Raw genomic sequence first — 8,076 nt, 5'->3', positions numbered from 1 at the left:
ATCCAATATAAATTGCTTATTCATTGCAAAAACTGCCGAGTTAAATGTATATTTTTATTTTCAAACTGTGTGGTCCTTCAGGAGATGATGCCAGATTTACGGGATCTTTTCAACAAGGATGAAAGGACTAAAGTTCGTAATTGACTTTTAAATTTCTGATCCTTTGAAAAAGCACTTGATTTCGTGACTTGGAGTGTGACACTTGAACCAATATTCGGAATGCGGTTTCTTTGACACTTGGAGTCGGCTCTGCTGGGGACACGTGGAACAAACGAGGCTGTTGAAAGATAAAACCACACAATGCACCACAGGAATCTCCTTTCCGGGAAGGCTTCGCTTCGGAAGCTGTGACGATCTATAAAGATATAATACAAGGAAACGTAGGAGCAGGGTTGATCAATATTCCGAATGTATAATCCTCAATTCCAACAATTTCTTACTCACCAACAAAATATTTCTATTTTAATACTGCGGCAGCTGATATTTATTATGGAACATAGTCTTGGGATCATTACAATATCATTAAAAGATGTTTTTGTAAACGGCTATAACAGTTGAGTTTTCAACAAGCAAAATAGTTAAATGTATAGAAAAATCCGTTGCATTTACAACCAACTCGTCAAAATTTCAAGCAAAATAAGCGAATTTCCATCATAATTATTCAATTTTTAACTAAATAGTTGAACGCTCAACCTAAAAAGATAAGTTTTTAACCGAATATATAAATGGTCAACCAAGAGAAAATTATCTACCAACCAAACAGTTGTAGTTACAACTAAATAGTTGAATTGACAAGCAAGGGTGACAAATTTCAACAAACCAGTTCAATCTTCCAGTGAAAAATGCGATTTCTAACAAAAAAAGCTTAATATTCAACTGAAAATATATATTTTCAACAGAAAAGTTCCTTTTTAACCGCAAATTGTTAAATTTTAAACAAGAAACGTACAGTCTTCAACATAAAGTTGAATAGTTAGATTTTCAATAAAAAAAATTGGTTTTTACCTAATAAAATGAATTTTCAACTAATGTTTAACCAAGTAGTTGAATTTACAATCAAGGAGATTAATTTTCAACAAAATATATGGATTTTCAATGTTAAGTTTTCGGTTAAAAATATTAACTTAAAAAAAAAAGAATTTTTAGCAAAGTATTTATAAATCTATAACTAATAAAATGAAGCTTTAACAACTGAGATCAACTTTTAACCATAAGCAGTTGAATTTAAATTAAAAATGATCAGTTTTCAGACAAAAGTGTATTATTTAAATTTTAAAGCTGGAAAATTAATTTTAAACTAAATTAAATAAAAGAATTTTTCCCAGAATAGTTCAATCTTGAAGTATAGTAGAATTTTGAATGAAAAATATAATATTATAGGTAGATATTTTAATTTAAAAATGTGAGGCATGTATTTGGATGCTTCACTTGTATAAAATAAAATCTCTATAATGTTCATTTTTCCAAGAATTTCAAAAAATGGTTAGTCACATTTATATGTTCCATGTTTGTTGACACATTCTATACGATCTGCGTTAAACTTATTTGATAAGCTACTGTCATTAATTTTACTGGAAATGTTGAAGGGATTGTATGAAAAGAAGTTTAAGCGACAATATTATATAAGTAAAAAATCACATTTCAGTGACAACTATAGAATAGACTATAGAGAAAAGAAAATCTGTAAATAAACTTCAAGAGTCACTTTGACTTGTTTTTTTTGTTACGTTTCCTCTGGCAAAAGTCATATACAACCGGAGGGTTATCAAAATTCTTCGCGTGTTGACTTATGGATTATAAACAAAGAAAAGTTATGCCCTTTAAATAATACATTTCGCAAGGTTTGAGGATTTCTGTTCTAAAAAAAGACCAATTGGAAAACTTTGTAATTTTTTTAACTGATCTAGATCCTGAATTCCGATTAAATGACGGATGCGATATTGAACATGAAGTTTTATGCATCTATTTCAAATGTTTTCAAATAGAGAAAATACATCAGTTGAGTCACAGGAAATATTCTCATTTGAGTAAATGTTTGGTTTTAAATAAAAAATGATTATAGCATAATTTTATTTCTGCGAAGATTTGAAAAATACTACTCAAGCCGATGATGAGGGTCAGTTTAAAAATTGGCCACAGTCCCAAACGGCGAATAGAACCTCGATGATTGCCGCGGTTTTCCATGATCATTCGTCACGGGGTCCATCTCGAAGCAGGGTGCCTTCGATATTTAGGATGACCTGGGGTAGAAGCCCATTTAAAAATTACGGTTCTTTGTTGGGTACCAGGGACCGCTTTTGAATATTCTCTTGGTGTAGTATGCACGGAAAATGTTGACATAAATATCGTTTATATGCACCTGTGGCCCAAGAGAATCTCCATTTTTTTAAGAACTCTTTCTTTGCGTTCCATGACGGAATGCATGCTTAGGTAATATATAATAATAATGGCATTTCTTAGTGGATTTTAGATCCCAGATATTTGAATCTCAGATCTTAGAATCTTAGGACCCTAGGCCTAGATCCACGAGGCAATAAACTTGAACGCAGGTGTAAAGTCAGCGTCATATACCCTTGTTCCCCTGACAGCCGACTCTTGTTAAATCACACGATCAGAGAATCCCTTTTCCAGGAGGATTTTCGAGAATTCGATACCGAAACGCTCTTAAACGTCATTCTTTACTCTCGCATGAATTTTAACTTTAAAGTTTATTTATTGGCTATTTCTAAACAATCTTTCAAGAAAAATGTAGGTTTATTTCTAAAATTATCTTGAGTTATACTCTGCCGTATCCCAAAATATTTCAAGAGTAAAAAGTAACAAAATTCTGCTAATTTAAATCATATTTATTTTGTTAGAATATACGATTTGTCACGATTTATTTAACTGATACAGATTCTATTTCTATGATATATAAGGTCAGACAAATGTCTATTTGATTTAATAATATATTTTTTTAGTGTACTAATTCATTTATTGACAAATGGAGGCACCAACTTTTAGTAGAAAATTATGAATTCGATATTGGTTAACTACCAATTGTTCAGTTAAAATATGTTTATCAATTTGGGACTGTATAGTCTGCATATTCAATAGAAGAAGTTTATAGAAACGGTATACGTGAAAAATAGAAGAGTTTATTAATAGAACACAATTGTGCAACATTTTTAAGTCTATTCGAACAATAAGAAGGCTGATTGTGAAACTTGAAAGTAGACAAAGTCACCTCCGCCAACATAACGCATTTACAAGTCATTGCTTCAAAATGGAAAAACAAGAATTATTTTTATACTCATTCTATTTTACCTTACTTTATCATCAAGATACATATAATTCCAGATAAATACTATACGAAAATGGATAAAGCATAGCAGATAGCACGCATCTAACCCACTTACGGAAAGTCTGCCACACAGAAAAAACTCAGAGTAAACTTTGTTGCAGGAAATTTTTTAGAGCAATAAAGTTTTGCTTAGCCAACTCCGCGTCTTTTAAAAAACATGTGTTTGTAATAAAAAGAAAAAAGAAAGTTTAACCGATATTTGTGTAAAGTTTATCTTGTGAAGTTAATTTTTGTTGCAGAAAATCTTTCGTCGGAAATCGATGTAAAGTTTATCTTCTGTTTTTTTCTGTGCACTTTTCCACATGTTTGCCATTTATAATTTAAAAAATCGAAAATAAAAGTTGAAAACATTATTAACTAATTTATAACTAAAATAAACAAAAAATTATTGAGTATTTTCTCTGCTTGACTTTATTTAAATAAATTTGTGGTTTCTTTAAATTATCCAATTAGTACAATGCTATAATATTACTAATAAGTCGGATAAACTTGCGGAAAGTTCATCCAAGAATATTGAGTTCATAATTTTCCTTTTACATCCGAGTTAAGATTATTAATATTATTTTTAGCGCAGATAAGAAGCAATAATTTATTATAGGGTTTCCTTCTTTTTTCATACTAGTAAGTCGAAAAACATGTTTTTTGTATTTACAGTTTCTGCTTAAAATTAATATTATTCAAGAAAAATTACAAAAATAATTATTCCGAATTTTTAATAAAAAATTATTAACTTCGGGCAAATATTAATTAATTATAAAAGGTGGAACCTGAAATGGGATACTCACCGTACGGACTCACCCTACATATGTTGTCATTCTTTTTTGAAAAATAATAATTTTTGGGAAATACGGTAAACAATAAAAGATGTTTTTTAGTGTAAAAATGCTCATATTTTAATTTCTATTAATCTGCACCAAAAATATTTTTGAGACTTTTGAATCGGTTGCAAAAGGAACTCTGAGGCAAATTATTAAACAACTCAATATGTCAAACACTCAATTTATGTAAAATTTGTACTAATTCAGATTTAGAGGATATGATACGATATGTGTTTTTTTTATATAATTCAATTGAGACCATTGTATTATTTACCAATGTATCTATAGCCATAATCTTATCACAAAATATAAATTTGAAGATCTTTTCAATTTTCTGATATTTGAACCCTGAATTTTCAATTGGACAGTCTTCAGGGCTTTAAATAAGATATTTTACAATTCTAAGCAAGACAACATGTTTTTGTCGAATTTCCAGAGTTCCAAATGTGGGCAAATACTGTAAAATTTAAATCCCGAAACAGCAAATTTCGGAACCTTCAAAATCCGAATTTTCAAGTAAACGAAATTATCAAATTCCCGAAGATTAATATTTTTCAAATTATTACATTCCTCATTTTTCAAATTGCCGAAAATATTAAACTCTACTGGATTTTCAAACTCATGAAAAAAGATTATGTATAAGATACGAATAAAGATAAGATAATTATTAAGATAATATTTAACCTTGAGAATAAATACCCACTATAAAATAAAGAATTAATTGCTTCCAAAAAGAAACTCATAAATATTTTTTTTTCGAGAATTTAAAAATTCGGCAATTTACTATATTTGGGAATTTTGAAATGGGACATTATTTCTGAAGTCACTCCAACAAAAAACGATAAAGTTCTCTGATCGGACTGAAGCTTTGGCAAAATTCAGTTCTCTGGATGCATTTTTGTTGTTGTTTTATTTTAGTCCTACAAAAAGTTGACGTTCTTTTCTTTTTTTTTTAAATAAACGTTCATTCTCTGTTTGACGAAGGCTGACGTCATGGGGTTCGCTAGAGTAATTAATTCTTATTTTCAGAAACAAATAATTATCAGCCTATTACTTTTTCACCTCAAGATTTTTTAAAGAAGAAAGCCTCAGCTTTCTTATAAGTCTTCAATGAAACAAAAAAGACGACAAAAATTAGAAAAAGCTAATCAACTAATTAACGCTCATTTTTATAAATAAGCAAAGATCTACCCACTTTTTAACCAAGTCAACAAGAACAAAATTAAAACAAAAAAACTAAAACTTAAGACAAAATATATTGCAAATTTGAACAAATTTGAAATTTATATTTGAGATTCTTTCCTGAGGGGAAAACATTATTTTTTTCGAATAATGTTCAGGATAAATGGAAAGAGAGTCACAACGCCACCGAACCTTTATAGAAAACAATATTTAGTTCTATTGCTATTAAAAGAGTTATAAGCTCCCGAATTCGATGCGGTAAACCCCAAAAAATCAGCCCCTTCTTCTCGGTAATAAAATTTCGGGAATACAAATTTTCGGTAGTGTTATTTTCATTCCGGAATTTTCATGTTTCGGGACACTTTTGTTTTAATAATTATTTTTTCGTTCTTTTTCCACATTGAGGATTTTGATAATTTGGGAAAAATATAGATGTCATCCAAAAGTGCTTAATAATAATTGTAATCCTGTTAAAGTTAACTCAATATTTACCAGCGTACCTCATACAATTTTGGCACCTATTCCTAAAACTTTTTTCATGTCAAAAAAAGACATATATCTCATTAATTTAATCTAAACCAAAATTAGATGTCTCGTTCCCACAAAATACACATAGAAACAAATAGATCTTTTTCTAAATAAGAAAAAAATAGAGAATTATTTTATCTACAAAAGAAAGAATTCAAGTGTTTAAAATGTAACTGTCTTCTAAAATCTAAATAGAAATATGACAATTTAGGGATTTCAAATATTTTATTTTGAAAGGGGCCAGAATCGAGATTGTATGTCATAAAAGAATTTCTCTATGTGGGTATATATAATTACAAACCATAAATAATTGTAGATATAAATAGCGGATACCATCGAAAATGTTTTCTACCTCCCCGAAAGAAAATCTGTTTTCTGAAATCAATAAATATCAACAATTACAGTAATAAATCTCGAAAACAAAATGCCGAAAGTTGAACGGATTTTGAAATAAAATAAAATATCTAACGATATATGCTTTGAATTTGAACCGAAGCCAGAAAGTGTGTTCCTCGCGCGTATATATAACCGACGGGCAACTTTAATTGCTTGCGAGACTGTTCACTGCTCTTTTGTTTTAATTGTGGCATAAATGCTTTGTTGCGAGGGTGGCCGAGAAGGTAAACCCTATCTGGGAAAAACTAGAAAAGAAAAAAAAGAAAATAGGCGAAGGTCAAAGTATCGTCCGTATAACGTCGAGGATATGATTTGTGTGTCAGCCTCCAGGAACGGGCTTTGCCTCATTTTCTCTATAGTTCTCCTGGTCTGGACCAGCGAGAAGTTGCTAAACTCTTAAAGTCGAAACTCTGAAACTCTAAAGCAACCGACAAAACGACCGAGCAAGGTCGGACTGATCAAACACTCTTCTATCCGCGTATTCACATCCCATGTCAAGTCAAAGGGAAATTAAAAAATGGATAATTGCTTCTTCCATGGAAGACGCGTGACGGCCCACGTTGTTCCAGGTAGAGTCGTAAAGGGATTTGATATAAAGCCTAATGATTTCGATGCAAGGAGACGTTTGACTTCCATGGTTCATTTAATCAAATTACCAAAATTTTATCGTCGCAAGGTTTGATCGTGACGAATTCAGAAATTATGGACTCTCAATTCAGTAAAGCTGTTTGGTTTTTTTTTATAACTCATTATTTTATTTTATCAAGTAAATCGTTATTTATAGAATTTTGGATAAATCGGCTGCATCTTCAAAATGTATAATTTACAATATTTCTCGGGACTATTATATTATATATTTATTCTTGAATCCTTATAGTAATTTAAAGGATGGCAAGACATTATTATATAACCGAATGTTTGTCAAAAGTGGGTTCATTGCATAATAAGTTCTTAAAAATTGAAATACACCTTATGATAAAAAGATTTGTTTGAATTATCTGTTCTTATTATAGTAATAAGACCTTCTAGCGCAGTATTTTAGCGTAGTCATAATTATTTTCTTTTCCTTATGATATTTCTTGAAATTAGTATCCTTTATAAAAAAAACTCTTTTTATAGTCACACACTTACAAGAAGTCAAAAACTCTTTTTTAGCTGCTACACGTTATGATAAAATGATTTGTTTGAATTATAATTTTTTCAAATCATTTTTTAATATAGCAATAAAAAATTCTAGCGCAGTATTTTAGCGCAATAATCATTCTTTTTCTTTCCTCATGATATTTCTTGAAATTATATTCGTCCATTAAAAAAAAAACTCTTCATAGTCACACACTTAGAAGAAGTCAAAAAACTTTTTTAGCTGCATAGATAGGGCCGGGAATAAATTACACAGGCCAACAATTCTCAGAACCAGAGACCAGACTTACTATACCCGAAGGTTTTTGCTGCGCTGAATCCGAATCTGACCTCAGAAAAATTCCATCACCCTCAGGTTTCGAGATATTCTAACCTAAAAGGAGCAAAAACCCGTTATTTTGATGTGTTCGAGGCCCCGTAACATCGCGAAAATTTTTTTTTTCACAAACTGACAATGGCATCGTAAAGAACTACTCTTTACCTTCAAAATGCGATGCCTAACTTTTTGATAAGATTTTTCATAGCCGAGATATGGCGGATTTAAATATGAAACATTTCACCCCCAACCCCGGTAACTTTCGAGCCCATAACCTGAGACTCCCATAACCCGATTTCCTCTACCCCCAAACCCGGTTACGTGCGTATCATTGAGCTTAAACCCCTACAATC

Source organism: Belonocnema kinseyi, chromosome 6, assembly GCF_010883055.1.
Source record: "Belonocnema kinseyi isolate 2016_QV_RU_SX_M_011 chromosome 6, B_treatae_v1, whole genome shotgun sequence".
Taxonomy (NCBI): Eukaryota; Metazoa; Arthropoda; class Insecta; order Hymenoptera; family Cynipidae; genus Belonocnema; species Belonocnema kinseyi.
Note: the sequence above shows the minus strand (reverse complement) of the source record.